The sequence below is a fragment of the Sciurus carolinensis genome, chromosome 13 (genome assembly GCF_902686445.1).
Source record: "Sciurus carolinensis chromosome 13, mSciCar1.2, whole genome shotgun sequence".
NCBI classification, from domain to species: Eukaryota; Metazoa; Chordata; class Mammalia; order Rodentia; family Sciuridae; genus Sciurus; species Sciurus carolinensis.
Genome location: NC_062225.1, coordinates 24,536,998 through 24,553,978, shown reverse-complemented (window position 1 = coordinate 24,553,978; position 16,981 = coordinate 24,536,998).

Genomic DNA, 16,981 nt, shown 5'->3' with positions numbered 1-16,981 from the left:
GGCGCCCCTGCAGCCACAAAGCAGGTTAAAGTCTATTTTCCACTCGACTGCTCCGAAAAGCCCCTGCGCGCCGACGCCGTTCCGGCCCCCTTGGGCGAGATGGAGAGCTGGTGGCTAGAGGAAGAAGAGGCCAGGGGACCGCACCCTGCAGCCTTTCATGTCCCGGGCAACCCAGGGTCAGGAACCGCGGCGACGCCCCGGAAACGCCTTGGGAAGGAATTGTTACTGAACCCGCAGCGAGCGCCCGCGTGTCTTGTTGGCCTCTTCGGATCTTTCTGGTTCTCTGTGGTGGTCGCTCCTTCTCTCCAGTTTCTGTCTCGGGCTGTCCCCACAGTCCCCACTCCCGTTTGTTTCCCTGCCCCCACTACCACCTTTTTTCTTTTCGTCCTTCTTTGCCCCACCCTCAGTCTTGGAAAAGGACGAGTGCCGTCGGGAAAAGGACCCAACCTGGCCAAATCACTAAGGGTGCGGGGATGCGCCGACGAGAAGAGGCACAAAACAGGAGATTTTCGTTTTCTGTGTTGGGAGATGACAGGGAATTTTGCCGGAGCAAGGTCCCTAGGGAAGCGGGTTCAGTTGGATAAACATTGCTTGGGCCTGTCCTCTGTGGCTACCAGACCAAGGGTTGGGGTGTGCAACGGAGAAGACTAGAGCCACTGGGGCTAGTTTAACCCGCTCCCAGGGCCTTGATCCTCTAGCCCGGGGATGAATCTAATCTCATGGGCCCATTTCTCAACTCCTACTCAAGCTGCTAGAGACTGGAGGCTGATCATGCACATTGGAATACACCATGTCCCACACATCTGCAGGCTGCTTACCTTTCAATTCTTATCTATCCAAACCCATCCCCAACTTCCTGGGTTTCCCGTCTCCCCACCACCCAGTGCCTCACTTTCTGCAGAGGAGCCTGATTCCAACCCGGTTGACACAACTGGAACCATGTCCTGATTCTGTTCCCACATCAACATTTTTCTTCCCTCCTCCTATCTCTGGAATAACCTGGGCTCAAAATCCTGACTCTTCCATTTACTAGTGATGAGGCCTGAAGCCAATTATCTTGACTCAGCTTTACACCTGTAAAATGGCAAGTATTATATGGGCTCTGTGATTATTAAATGAGATAGCATGTAGTGCACAGGGCCAATGCATGACTCCAAAGAAACACCAGGTAAAAGTTATTGACACTGCCTTTGATCATCATGACCTCCCTCCAACTGGAAAACTCTGGTATACATCATGGCTCCCAGCACAGGTCAGGCAATTTCCCCAATAGAGCCTGCCCTCTTACAGAGGGTTTGGTTTACCAATATCCTTAGCCATATCCCATTTAGCGTCCATCTCCCTCTTTCCTCTTCAGCCTACCTTTATCTTCATGTCTCTTCACATACAAAAATTTTCTATCTTCATGTATCCCTTAGTCTGTTGTCTTTTCTTCTTCACCACCACACTTTCTGGAGACAGTTTTGACTTTCTTCAATGCTCTCAACTTCCCTGAACTTCACTCAAGCCTTCACAGCCAGACTTCTGCTCCCATCACATTAGGAAAATGGGTTGCAAGAGTTCCCAGACTTTCATGATGGTGTTATTGCAAGAGCCATGTGTACTTATGGAGATGATGATAAACACAACAAACTTGTTGCTGAGTTATTTTTAGGTTGGATTAGTTATGATCCCTACCTGAAGGACAGAGAGCAGCCCCCAATCCATAGGAAGTCCTTGATATGTATTAGCTGCTATTATCTTATAGAGTTGTGCTCTCCAAGGTGGAAGCCAGGGGACACATCTGTTTAAAAGGCACACGAAATATGCATGGCCCAAATTGAGATGTTCTGTACTGTAAATATACACCACATCTGAACACACAAGGAAGAATTCCATAGTTGTTTTTTTTTTTTAAAGACACACCATATTTGGCATTGGACAGGTTTAATGTCTAAAAGATGTAAAATATCTTATTAATATTTTCTATATTAATTCCATGTTATAATAAATATATTGTTAAAATATATTAATATTCTGGTTTCTTTTTAACTTTTTAAATGTGATTACTATAACATTTAAAATTACATTTGTGTCATATTTCCATCAGACAGTTATAGATAATAAAGACAATACAAAAAGAGGTGGGGGAGGTAAAGGGATGTGAGAGAAGGAAAAACTTACTTCCAAATGCAAGGATTTTTTTAGTCATTATTATCCTTCTGCTCTTCAGCATTGAGTACCTTCAACTCCCTTTTCTTTTGGAAACTCTCTTCCCTTTATTTTCCTTTGTTGCCTGTAGGAGTTGCTCCTTCATGAACTCCAGTTTCATCTCCTAAGTGGGTGTCCATGGAGGTGTCCCTGTCCTCAGTCTTTCCTCATTCCATTTATTCTGTCTATCATCTACTCTCACCGCTTCCACCAATATTTGATGCCAGCTCCTTAGGTGTTTATATTTTCCACCAGATCAAGTCAGTACATTTTAAATGCTTGTGAGATGTCTTCTTGAGGATCCCACAGGCCCCCTAGACATTCACCACCCCGCAAAACTGAACTCGACATATTCCCTGTCAAATCTGTGCCTCTTCCTGGCTTCTTTCTTTTGATGAAGGGCTTATCTTTCTGCAGGACACCTAGGCTTAGAGCTTAGAAGCATCAGTGATGTCCCCTTCTCTCAGTCATGACCTGCACTTTCTTTCCTTTTTTTCCATTCTCCCTGTCACTGGCCTAATGTGGGCTCTCCATAATACTTTTAAAATAAGCATTTGTGATTTCTCCTCTCTACAATTCATTTTATTCAAGGCCAACAGAGTTCTACAATACGACTCTATACTCTTTAATAGTTGGAATTACCACTATCCCACTTTTAGTAATAGATAGGACAGTCAGATAGATAATAGAGGACTTGAGAAACACTATGAAGTAAATATAATGCACAAACATATAAAGAGCACTCCACCCAACAACAGCAGAACAACATTCTTCTTCTGTTCTTTAGCAAACATTTTAATTTTCCTGCAGAAGTCAAGAATTCAAATTATCCTGGATGTGAAGTTTCCCTAGCTCCCCTCCCTGATTTTCCATCACTTTATTAATGTCATCAATTTGTAAGACAGATTTCACCTTTAGGAGAGACACCTATTAGGAGAAATGCACTTCTGATTATTCTGCAACTCTATACTCTCCATTTTTTTTTTCACACAACAGTTGGACCCAGGCAGTTTTATAAATAAGCCATGACTCAGTTTCTCAGCAGCAATATGGATATAATAACAATACCTGCTCTGAAGAGTTGTTAGGAGAATTAGAATCAGGTATACCTCTTGGCACATAATAAACACTCAGTAAACATTAACTGGGAATGTCACTATTTCCAATAAGTTCAAATACCTTATTTTAGCATTTGAGGCAATTCATGAGCAAGTCCCTGCCTTTCTAGCCTCCATTCCCTGCTCCTCTGTGGGCAAAGTGCACTGAACAATATTGCCACCAGCTAAGACATTCATCCAGGGACTTCTTGTTCTTTGTGCCTCTTTGTGTATGTCCAATACATTTCCCCTTTAAGCCTTGTTCAAAACACTACACCAACGTATATGTCAGTCCAACTTCTGTGAAGAGGAAAATTGTCCAAAGAGCATGCAGTTCAGTATTTATAACTTCATGAGAACCTCATCTATTTAGTTCACTGTTGTGTTTCCAACATTCAGCATAGTGGCCTAGTGGATAATAGATGCTCACTAAGGATTCATTGATTGAATATATAAATTTGAGAGACATACTTCCAGGTTACGAATGTTCTGAGACAGTGTAAAAATGTGTTTTCATTATAATAGGACATAAAGAAGAGATGACCCTGCTCTGTAAGTTTGCCATGAAAGGAGAGTTGGAATTCTTGCCTGAAGGTGGCCTTCCCATTCCAGGTCTCATTCTGAAAGAAGACTCTTCATGCAAAGCCTTTGACTTCAGAGGAAAAAACAAAACAAAACAAAACAAAACAAAAACCTCAGACATTTTGAACTTGGAGTCTGCCAATAATGAGTTGAACTCTTGAGTAGAAAAGACTATAAATTCAAAATTTCCAGTGTATCTCTATACTATAAGATGTGTGAACTTGGAGTAAATATCCCTTTCTTCTGAGAAGACCTCTTCAGTGGATGCTTTGTAAATGCAGGGATAAGCCAAACACTTAATTCTTAAATGGAGATTAAAGATCTCAGGATTCTGCATAACATAAATGTTTTCTCTATAACAGTATATCTTTGCAGATTCATTTAATTTAGGGAAATGTTTCTTTTTACATGTGTGTCAGGCCTGTTATGTCTTCCCAAATTAGGGCTCCTTCTTTGGAGTGTATTTGTGTTTCAGAGCTTTAGTCTAGAAGAAATTCCCAGATTTTGTGAAGTGTTGGATGATTATGTACAAGTGGATTGGCCCAGTAAGGCTCCAGGCAAGGCCAGCCATTAGGATATTCTGGAATGGACATCCTGTGAGGGGCAGAAAAGGCTAGAAGGGGAGAAGTTAGAGTGGGCGAGCCTTGGACAGGAGCTGGGAGGTAATTTATCTTACTTAAAACTAAAGTAGCTGGACCTAAGACAGGGGAGGATGAAATCTTGCCATTACATGGATGTCTTCGTCAACCTGCAGACCCTGGATGACCCCAGGAAGAACTGAGTCCTTCAGCAGAGCTCAGTGTCTAGACACTTACAGAGGCCCATCCTGACCTGGCTTGGTGTTCTGCCGACCTGCTCACCTGCTCTCTTCCCTACTGCCCACTCACACAGATTTGTTTGTTCATGTCTGGATCTGAACAGCTTTGCTTTGCTCAGTACACACATTTCTGACTTGACTTCAGTTGTCGAATGATTTGACCTGTTTGCAGATACTTTCTTTGTAGACCCACTCAGCTGAATGTGATGTCAAATTTGTTTCTTATAATATGATAGATTAGCTGTCCAGATGCCCTTCCCAGGACAGAATATCTCCTAATCCATTCTATTTTATTTTGACCTTTTATTGTAAACATTCCCAAACACACATAAAAGTACAAAAATCATATAATTTACACTCAAATACACTGTCACTTAGATTGTATTGTTGTTAACATTTTTCCACTTTGCTTCATTCCTTTTTCTCTGATGTATTTTAAAGTAAATTATATCCATTACAATGTTTCACTCCTAATTATCTCACTATAAAGAATTTTTTTAAACAAATTTTTTATTTTCTTTTTTTGGTACTTGGAATTGAACCCAAGGATGCTTTTTGCTACTAAGTTACATCCCCAGTCCTTTGTATTTTTTATTTTGAGACGGGGCGGCCTTGCTAAGTTATTAAGGGTCTCGCTAAATGACTGAGGCTGGCCTTGAACTTGTGAACCTCCTGCCTCGGCCCGATTTCAGGTGTGCCCAACCAAGCATTTTTCTTATATGAAATTTGAACATTCTTTGAAGAGAGGATAACATAATGAGTCCCCACATATTTCACTACTCAATTTCAATTATTAACCTCTGCCAGTATTTAAAACCTGCCTCTCATCCCCCCACCAAAAAACAAAACAAAACAAAACAAAACAAAACAAAAAACAAACAAACAAACAAAAAACCCCACCCAAAACAAACAAAAAAAACACTGGCGATCTTTTTGGGCCCCGAACGCTGCTCAGTAGTAGAGCCGTCGCCTACCATGTATGAGGCCCTGGGTCCATCATGAGCACTGCAAATAAATAAACAAAAAAATCCTATCTTTTTGAATGACAACTGCAATGACAAAAAATATGAAAAAAGTCTCCAGTTGTCCAGACATTATAGTTGGCTTGAAGTGAGACGAGGAATTGAGTTCTGAAGCTAGAGTTTGTGTTGAGACAAATCCCAATTCCTTGGTGGCCAAAAGTTTTCGCTTTAAAGGACCACAAGTGAGAGGGACAAAGGACAAAACTTGGGACTCATCCAAAGAAAGTCAGGTCGCAGACCCCCTAAGTGTCACATCTTTATTGAGTGAACAAAAAATTCCACCCCCACAAAGGAAGATAGTGGACATATATGCCTACCTCATATATACCTGTCTCATTGACTCTGTGGAAGGGAAAAAATGAAAACCTGCTTTCCTAAGGGTTCCTAATCACAATTCCACTCTCACTTGGATTTGGGACCAAAAATCTTAGAAAGTTCTAAAAGACTCCAAACTGAAAATAGAATATCCCCCAGGATAACAATGTAGAGTAACCCATTTAAAAGTCAAAATTCATATAATTCCCATGAATAAAGTTCTAAGAAAGATAAATTCAACAATAAAAACAAAGTACCCCCCCAAAACAAAGTAGAAACTGCAAATTATGCAATCAGACTTGAAAAAAGACCACATATAATAGAATTAGTAGGGTCTGGAATTTAGCTCAATGGTATAAGTGCTTGCCCAGCAAGTAAGAGGTCCTGGGCTGTCTCTCCAGCACTGAGAGAGAAAAGTAAAGAGAGAGAGGGAAAGAACGGTCAGATATGTAATATACAATAATTATATTTAATATGTAAAATATTTTTAAAAGTATCTCTTTAGATGTTGATAGCTCTTTATTTTATTCATTTATTTATATGTGGTGCTGAGGATTGAACCCAGTGCCTCACACATGCTAGGCAAGCACTCTACCACTGAGCTACAACCCCAGCCCCGATGTAAAATATTAAAAGGGGTATTAAGAAGAAACTTAAAAAATACCTAAAATAGGAGTGTAAAATGGTTCAACTCTGCAAAATTATTTATCAATTTTAAATAAACATATACCCGTTCAGCCATCCTACTTCTATGTATCTACCCAAGAGAAAAGAATGCATATGTCCACCGAAAGATTTTATTCATAATTTCCAAGAACTTTAAGTAATCCTCATGCCCATTAACAGTAGAATAAATTGTTAGGTTCATACAATGTAATTTAGCAAAAAACAATTATTGATAAATATAGCAACGGGATGAATCAGAATCAGATGCACTATTGGGTAAAAACCAGACAGAAGCCAGGCACAGTGGTGCATTCCTGTAATCCCAGTGGCTCAGGAGGCTGAAGCAGAAGGATTTCAAGTTCAAAGTCAGTCTCAGCAAGTAAGCAAGACCCTATCTCTAAATAAAATAAAAAGGACTGAGAATGTGGCTCAGTGATTGAGCACCCCTGGGTTTAATTCCTGGTACCAAAAAATAAATAAATAAAGGACAGAAAAATGTGCACGCTGTAAAATTTCCATTTATATGGTACTGTAGAACAGGCAAAATTAATCTGTGTTGATATAAGACAGAAGGATGGTTATTTATGAAGGATTATTGACTAATTGACTGGAAAGTGGCACAGTGGAACTTTTCAAACTCCTGGAAATGTTCTATATTTTAATCCAGGTGGTTTTCACATTCATGTACACATAGGTGAAAATTCATCAAGAAACACATTTAAGATTTGTGCATTTTATCCTGATGTGGTGGTACACACCTGTAATCCCAGCTACTTAGAAGGTTGAAGCAAGAGAATCAGAAGTTTGAGGCAAGCCTGAGCAACTTAGACCCTATCTCAAAAAATAAAATTAAAAAAAAAAAAAAGATTGGATGTAGCTCAGTGGTAGGGCACTTGCCTAACATGTGAGGCCTTGGGTTTGATTCCCAGTACTATAAAAAGTGCATTTTATAGTGTATAAATTATGCCTCAGTGTGAACAAAAAGGACCCTGTTGATGTGGAAAAGTACCAATGAAGAATAAAAATTATAGCCATTTCTATTAGGAATTCAATTTAGAAAAAATTAATAGATTAGACATAATAGAAAAGAGTTTATGAACTAGAAATCAGAAGAGCTGAAAAACTACAGCACCAAGAGGGGCAAACTGTAAAATATATCAAGAGGTTAAGAGATACGAAGGGCTGTATCTGAGGATTATCATGTATCTAGTTGGGGTTCTAGAAATAGAAAACCCTAGAGAAGGCTTTATTTGAAGAGCTAATTGCTAAGTAACTTTCGAAGTTGATGGATAATATCAATCCTTGGAGTAGGAAACCGTACTGGATCCCCACAAGATCAATAAATCTACATAATACAATTGCAGAATACCTAATGAAAAAGGATCTTGAAAGTAGGAGAGGGCTGGGGCTATAGCTCAGTGGCACAGTGATTGCCTAGCATGTGCGAGGCACTGGGATCAATCCTCAGCACCACATAAAAATAAAGAAGTACAATAAAGGTGTGCAGTCCATCTACAACTAACAAAAAAAAAGTTCTAAAAGAAAGAAGTAGCAGAGAGCCAGGCCTGGTGACGCACAGCTCGGGAGACTGAGGCAGGAGGATCAAGAGTTCAGTCAGCCTCAGCAAAGGCAAGGCATTAAGCAACTCAATGAGACCCTGTCTCTAAATAAAATACAAAGTAGGGCTGGGGATGTGGTTCAGTGATCAAGTGCCCCTGAGTTCAAGCCCGGGTATTAAAAAAAAAAAAGGGGGGGGGAGCAGAGAGAAGAGATGAATTATTTATTAGAAAGCAATGGCATTGGACTGATGGCTGACTCTCAACTGTGAATGCCAGGAAGGAGTGGGATATATCTTCAAAGCACTGAGAAAAAAGAATTCACAAGTTAACATTGTATTTTTAGCAAAAACTGTCTTTCAAGGATAAGAGTGAAATAGAGACATTCTCAGACAAATCAAAATGAAAATTTCTACCAGTCAAACATCGCTAAAGGAATTTCAGGCAGAAGGAAAACTATTGCAAGAAGAGAAGTCTGAGATGGAAGGATGAATGGGGATTAAAATTAATCTAAATCAATATTAACTGCACAAACCCATAAAGTTCTTGTATAATATATGGGACTAAAAACATATAGAACTAAATATGGAATGACAGTAGTACATAAGTTGGGGCAGAGTGGGGGACTGAAGATAAAGCCCATTGGTATCCAATATTTTTTCTGCAAAAAATAGTGATTAACTTTAGATTTTGGAAAGTGAAATATGCTTGATAAAATGTCTAGGACAACCATCAAAGGATTAAGAATGGGGTATTAATTCTAAATTAATAAAAGAAAAAAATAGAAATAAGAAGACCAGGATGAAAGAGTATTAAATAACAATAAAATGATTTCCTCATAAAAACTCTAGCCAGTGGGAAAACCTTAAATCCATTGTTTGTAGGTCATAGCAGGAGTGTGTCACTAGACTGAAAGAGCCCTGCTTTGGGACATTAATCTGGTTAGAAAATAACTGAGAAAACATGGAAGGCATCTTAACAGGAAGTGTTAGAGAATCTGTCATTGGCATTCTCTTCTTGTAGATGGAACACAATCGCTGAGCAATTCTAAATAAATGCTTAAGTCACAGGAATCGAAAAATTGATGTCAAAACAAAAGTTTGGGTTTCTATTTTTCACAAAGATTTCCAAGAGTTTACCATCAAATAATGATGCCAGAAGTAGTAGTGAGGAGTAATCAAGTATTTCATCCTGAAGAGTAAATTGGGGTTGGCATGAGGGTGGGGGCGCAGTGGCAGGCTCCTGTAATCACAGCAGCTCAGGAAGCTGAGGCAGGAGGATTGCAAGTTCAAAGCCAGTCTCAGCAACTTAGTAAGGCCCTAAACAACTCAGTGAGCACCTGTCCCTAAATAAGATATTAAAAGGGGCTGGAGATGTGGCTCAGTGGTAAAGCACCCCCGGGTTTAATTCCTGGTGCAAAAAATTCAAAACAAGATTCTGCACATGAATTTTGAAAGGAAGCAATGGCCCTTATCACCCCCAAGCTACCTTTAAAATACCAAGGGTCCAAGGCAAATGGAAATACAATTTTTAAATCTTAGTAATTGGATTTTTCATTTTAAAGGATATACAAGTCTCTCAACCATCCTAGTTGTTCTGTTAGAACAATTTAGGAATGAAAGAGCAATCATCACTTGGAAAAATTCCTGGAAGTTTTCAGAAAACCAAAAATTTTTTATATATATGTAAAATTATATATATATATAATGTATTTATAATTGGCATAGTTTTGTAATCATACACTTTTTGTGACATTCTTTTAAAGCTATTATTTGATGAGGAAAGTAGGATGCATCTGAAGTTGAAAAGATTTTATTTCTGGGGACACTGTCTATCATGGGCATAGGCAATCTGATTTGTGAACAAAGGCGAATGTTCTAGTAGGAAGTCAAAGAGGAACAAAAAGAACTTAGCGACTCATTTAAGTTGGTTTATACACATTGTATAGACTTGTTGTGAATCTTGGGTAAGTGACTCAAACTGTCATTGCCAGTTTCCTTTTCTGAAAAAAGGGAATAAATCATGGATTCTGCCTTATAGTCAGTGGGAGGATTCAATGAGTATGTATGTTAAAGCACTTAGTGTAACACCTGGCATATAGCAAGCATTAATGGAGTGATAGAGATGGGCATTGTTTCCACAGATTACTCATGAGATACAATGAGACAACTGCTGGTGTAATGATGCTGAGCTCTCAACCTGTGCAAGGTCCTTGCAGAAAATGTCTGAGGCCGTCTTAATTAAGCCGGCATTCATGGGTGCCACGGTATGGATAAGATCACTGGGAGGCTGTTATATCCAATTATTATGGAAGCTGATTTTAATAAAATGCATGGCTCTGTCTACACTGGAGCTGCTTACACAAGTGGAAGATTTAATAGTGTTGCTACAACGTTTACGGAGGATGAGCCAAGAGCTTTGTACACACATTGTCATGCACGTCTTGGGGATTTAATGGTGTTGAGGTTTGTCGGGATATGAAAGAACTCCAAAGTGATCTCAGTACTGTCAATTCTTTGTATGACACTATTCATGCATCTCTGAAAAGCTGGCAAATTTTCAAAACATTCGTAAGGGAGGGAAGGCATAACATACAGGAAGCTCTGGGTTGTTGAAAACATGTTGGATTATTGGTTGTGACTGAGGGGCTTCTGCAGATTATTCAAACATGGGAACTTGTATCAAGCTATTCTTGAAATGCACAGGTGGTTGGTGCAGGGAGGGTTTGGCTGACTTTGGTTTCCAAATTTGAATTCACCTTTTGTTTACAAATGTTAACAAATTTTAAACAATGGAGTAAGCATTGCAAGCATTAATTTTTCCTAAAGAGCTTCTAATTGAAACTACAGACATTTTTTCTCTTTACCATCAGAGTGAAGCAATACTTCGTGGTTTGTCATCTGAGAAGCAATAAATATTTCAAAACCATTTGGGACAGAACAGAGAAATTATGCCAGTAAGTAATCCCCGAAGGTTTCAAAGTGGGGAAAATGTTAAAAGAAGAAAATGTTCATGATAGTTCAGGTAGTACATTTTCTTCTGCTATATCAGAAAAACGATTTAGAATAAATGTTTATTTCCAATAAACACTGACTATCATTACTAAGCTTGTGTTTTTTCAAAAACCGGAAACAGCAAAATAAAAGAAAGTAAAGGAACACTGAAAGAGTACAGTAAGTGAAAAAAATATATATCTAGATATGTGCAAAATTTTTCAGCATCCCTGCCTGCTGTCCTCACACCTACAGGACCCTGGTGAACCCCACGGCCTTCCTTCTAGCCATTGCACATTGCATCAGGGATGGTCCCTGTGGGCTCACTTGATTTGGGGCCTGACTTAAACAATAAGTTCCTGTCTCAGGCACTTGAAGTAAGTGACCCAAAGGGAAGTGACATTTGGTAATGGGCAGAGGGTCAGAGAATGAGCACAGCAAACCAAGAGGCCGGGCAGCGCCTGGAACCCTCGGTGTAAGCCCAGGATAGCAGACCCCCTGCAGAAGCCGAAGCCATCCTGGCTTCGATCCCGCCCCGAAGTCCTGCAGAACTCAAGGACGGGAGCAACCTTTCTTGTGGAACCGCTGCACCCATGCAGATCTCCCCTGAGCAGCAATAAAGGCTGAGGGCAGCTCTTGCCTTTTGTTGCCAGGTCCCCTATAGTAGATGGCCTCCAGGCGCACGAGGATAAGAGGAACACTGGGCGAAGCGTGTGATGAGTGTGGAAGACTCTCACTGCTTCCCTACATAACAGCCACCAGGGACTGGGAGAAGCCAGAAGGAAGAGAGCATGAAATCTCAGGAGCCTGGTGTTGAGGACAGGAGAGTGGCTCCAGGTAAAGCCAGGTTCCTCAGCCCTGGTGCTTCAGAGACAGCTGTCATTCGGCCTCTTCTCTAACACACCACAGGCCATCCAGCTAACTGTGTTGCTGTCCCATGCCAGGCCTGTTCCCTGCCCAGTGTTTTCACTCTTGACCCCCGCCATGTGCCAACCGTGCTCAACCTCTGCGCCTCTTCGTCTCATCTCACTTCCTCCAGGCAGCCCTCCCGACTCTCCTTGCCCTCAGGGGTGCCCTTCAGAGTTTTCAGATCACTGCTTACACTTGTATTTGTGTAACTCTGGAAAGGCATGTGGCAGGGACCCAGGACTCCCCGGGACCACAGCATGAAAAGAACAGGCAGCCATGCCCTTGACTCCACATCAGCGATTTAGGTCCTCCTTACCCTCTTCTTTTTTTTTTTTTTTTTTTTTTTTTTTGTACCAGGGATTTAACCCCAGAGTGCTTTACCACTGAGACACTTCCCCAACCCTTGTTATTTTTTCTTTCTTTTTGAGACAGGGTCTCGCTAAATTGCTTAGGGCTTCACTAGGTTGCTGAGGCTAGTCTTAAACTCGGAATCCTCCTGCCTCAGCCTCCGTGGGATTACCCGTGGGTGCCACCACACCTGATCTCCTTACCCTTTTTTGCCTTATGGTCTCTCCCCAGAAAAGAAGGGGAGTCAGAAAAGGCCTCTTTCTCCTATATCCATGTCTGATTTCCAGGACCTCCTTCTCTGGCTTCAGCCATTCTCTCCTGCCTCCATAGAAGGATGCCCTCCCTAGCTGCAGCCTACTCACTCACCCCTTCACAAGCCCAGGGCACCCCTGTCAGCTTCATTTACTCCTCCTTCAAGAAGCCCTCCCCGGCTGCTCTAAGTTCACCTGGTTCATCAGCTCTGACTGGAGAAATCTGAAGCTGACAGGTAACTACCACAGGTGTTCATCTTTTGCATCTCTATGAGACCTTTATAAATATATAGGATGTGTCATTCATGACCTGATGCACTTTCCCAGCATTCAGTAGATGCCTTCTAAGTACCTACTTGGTGCCAAGCATTGTGCTTAGTGCTGAGGACAGCCATGGGCAAGGCGGAACATTGTTGCCCCTCTCAGGGAGCTTAGCATGTGGCGTGATGGCTGGAATAGAACAAGTCACTAGATGTTGATGATACAGTGCGAATCGTGTCCAGTAGGTGACAGGAGTGTTCTGGGGACATGTGGTAGGAACACAATACCAAAGATGCCAACCATTTCTTGTCCTACCCAGATCCCCATCTGAAAAACTATGGCCCGAGCAGTTGTATTCTGCACCATGTGAACAGGTCTTCCACCTTTCCACCTCTCCACAGTTCCTCCGACCAAGGATGGACACATGATCCACAGGAGCCCATCCAGGGCCTGGCTAGTGACCCACAAAGGAGCTCTAAAAGAGACCCTGGTCCAATCTGATTCTCACTCTCAGAAATGAGAACTAAGCTGGGTGCAATGTCACAGACCTGTAATCCCAGCAGCTCAGGAGGCTGAGGCAGGAGGATCTCGAGTTCAAAGCCAGCCTCAGCAACTTAGCAAGGCTCCAAGCAACTCAGCAAGACCCTGTCTCTAAATAAAATATGTATAAAAAAGGGTTGTGGATGTGACTCGGTGGTTGAGCACCCTGGGTTTAATCCCCAGCACTCCCCCCGAAAAAGAAATGAGGACTGGGATTATAGCACAGGGGTAGCGTACATGCTAGCATGTGTGCTGTACTGGGCTCAGTTCTCAGCACCACATATAAATAAATAAAATAAAGGTTCATCAACACTGAAAAAATATTTTTAAAAAAGAAAGAAATGAGAACAAAGAGACACAGAGGGAATTGCAGTTAAATGTGGACCTTGGCCTCATGGATGGTGATACGTGTACTCTGAAATCTCAAGGAAGAGATGAAGTGTGAACAGAGGAAATGTGCTGGGAGGGAGGGGAGAAGAGAGCTGGCACAGAGACATCCCCGTGAGCCTCTGGGGGCAGGGACTTGGGCTCCAGCTCCTGCTCACCAGTAACCACACAGCCCCAGAATAAAAGAGCCTCCACAAGAACAGAGCCATAGAAGGCTGGGTGTGAGCGGGGAGTGGGATAGGCCAAGGAAGGGGCTGAGGATATGAAGGATTAGGAAGACATAACCAGTAGGAGTGGAGATGGAGAGTTTCCTAGAGGGGAGAGTGTCACGGTATGAGTAAGACCTAGAGGGAACATGGCCCATACAACTGTCACACCACAACTACCACAACTGTGAGTAGAAAATGGTAGAAACTTCAAACAGTAGAACTACATTTATTTACAGTAGGGGAAATACATCTGTCTACCCTTCCTTCCTTCCTTCCTTCCTTCCTTCCTTCCTTCCTTCCTTCCATCCTTTCTTCTATCCTTCCATCCTTCTGTTCTTCTTCTTTTCCATCACCCTCTCCACCCCTCTTCAAAATTACTGTACATTGGGGCTGGGGGTGTAGCCCAGTGGTAGAGCACACGCCTAGCATGTGAGGCCCTGAGTTCAATCCTCAGCATTTGAAAAAAAAGTCATAAAATTACTTTATCTCATTACCAAGGTAATGTATGTTTACTATGGAAATTTTTTAAGATAAAGAAAAGCAAAAAGAGTTAAGTAAAAATCGCTTAAGGGGCTGGGGCTGTAGCTCAGTGGAAAAGCACTTACCTAGCACATGTGAGGCACTGAATTCAATCCCCAGCACCACATAAAAATAAATAATAAATAAATTCCTTAAAATCCCACCACCCAGGTATCTTTATTTAAAAATCCTACTATTACTAAAACTAGTAGTAGATGACATTTATCAAACTCTTTCTAGATATAAGGCACCGTTCTAAAACCTTCTATGCATTATTTTATTGAATCCTCAAGAATCTAGGAGATGGGTACTCTTTTTAACTCAACTGATGACAGTGTTTAAGTAGGTGGTAAAGGTGTGGCAGAAATTCAGGCAGGTTGACTCAAGGGTTAACGTTTTGATATAACGTTTGTGGTCTTTTAAAGGAGATTGTAAATTAACATGAATTCCTGTTCCTTTTTACAAAATAAATTCTGAAAATTTTTCAAGTACTATGTAGTCATACTGTGTTATTCAAACAATATATTTGTGCTAGAGATAGAAAAAAGAATAAAACCAGATGATTTTAGAGAAGAAAACAAAGACCATTTATAACCTCACCATCCAAAAGACCAGTGTTTATGTCTAGCCATTCTGCCTCCATTGCTAGAATGAATGTGGGATTCAGAACAGAGATGTGACTCCTGATCTGGGTAACATCACCTAGGGAGCTTTCAATGAGCTGGAAAATCACATGAGCATCCAGCAGTTAGGTGTACACCAAAGGATGTGAATTGCATGTGAAACCAGACTGCTAGTGTGGAATGTCACACAGTCTTTATAAACTGCCCTGGCTGCAGGGGAAGAGCTGGGCCCAGAGGTCAGTAGGGTCAGACTCTCCCTGAGAAGCAGGGGGACGTCACTTCCTGTCTGGGCCTCAGTTTCCTCATCTGTACAGTGAGTCACTACAATTCTGAGAATGAATGAATGAACGCCAGCGGAGTTGCCTTGCTGGGTTATCTGCAGCATTTTGGACGATTCCTGACAATTCCCACCCAGCTCTGGCACAAGAAATAAGGGGCCGGTAATATGAAAGGGCCGGGGTCAGGGAACACCAAAGGCTTAAGGACCCCCAAATGAGGGTGTGAGCTCTATTTTTCTGGAGGGCTGGGCCAGCCAAGCCGATTAGGGGCCCCAGAGCAGCTGTGGGCCGAGGGAGGCCGCTGGGAGTGAGGGGATTCAAACAGCTCTTTCCCACCCTCTCCCCCACCAGCCTGCTCTGTGTAAAAATTCCAAACTCCCAATCAAACCCCCTTCTCTTTTCTCCTTTCATTCACCTGCCCATCTTCCTCTCCTCTTCTCTCCTTTTCTATCCAAACTCATAATTAATCGCTCAAGGCAAAAGTAATGAATGTTAATTGGCCATCTGTAGGAAGACTAATTAAAATCTACCACGCTGGGGTTTCAAACATACCTATAGCAACGGAGTGAATCGGGAATGAGGCGAGGAGGGACTGAGGTAACAGCTGAAAGACTGCAAAACACCATTGGGCTTAGGTGTGAGGAACGACGCCAGAGAGGGGCCGAGATGCTGGAGAGAGGGAGAGATGGAGACAGAGAAAAAAAACATCCTCAACTTGCGGCTGCCATGGCAGGGCCTGGCATTTTGTCCCTGTTCTGTTTTGTGTTTCACAAACACATTTACACATTTCCTTCTTGCTGGACATGGCTTAAGGGGTGGCTGGAATTTGTCAACATACAATTGTTGTCCCCAGTCATGGGCCTGAACACACACATTTCTGCAACAACACCTGCCTGGTGTCAAAAATCACACACACACACACACACACACACACACTACACACAAGCTGATTACATCTCATGCACACCTGTACATGGGTTCCTGCTTGCACACCCAGTTATAAACTGAGAGCAACCCAGGGGCATAACATGTTAGACACAATTGTTGCTAATTATATGTGTGCACACTGGTTCATGGATGTGTGGTTTAAATACACAACCCAAAGTTATCAAAAACCAATGCCAATGTGCACTCCTCATAGTTTCAAAAGTTACAATTCCATTCATACAATGGGTGTGCACAGTCACACATCCAACCCAAGCCCACATCGGCACACATGCTGTTATCTGGCAAATTTCACATCAGTGCACTTATACACAGGTACACACACAACGATACCCCTCCATGCATAAGTAAAGTTAAATGTTCAAGTCAACACATGACTACTAAGGTGGCAAAAGTCACACAAACACACACACACACACACACACAGCTGGGGTCCAGCGTAGGCCCACATGGGGTTCACGTGCATTCATAAG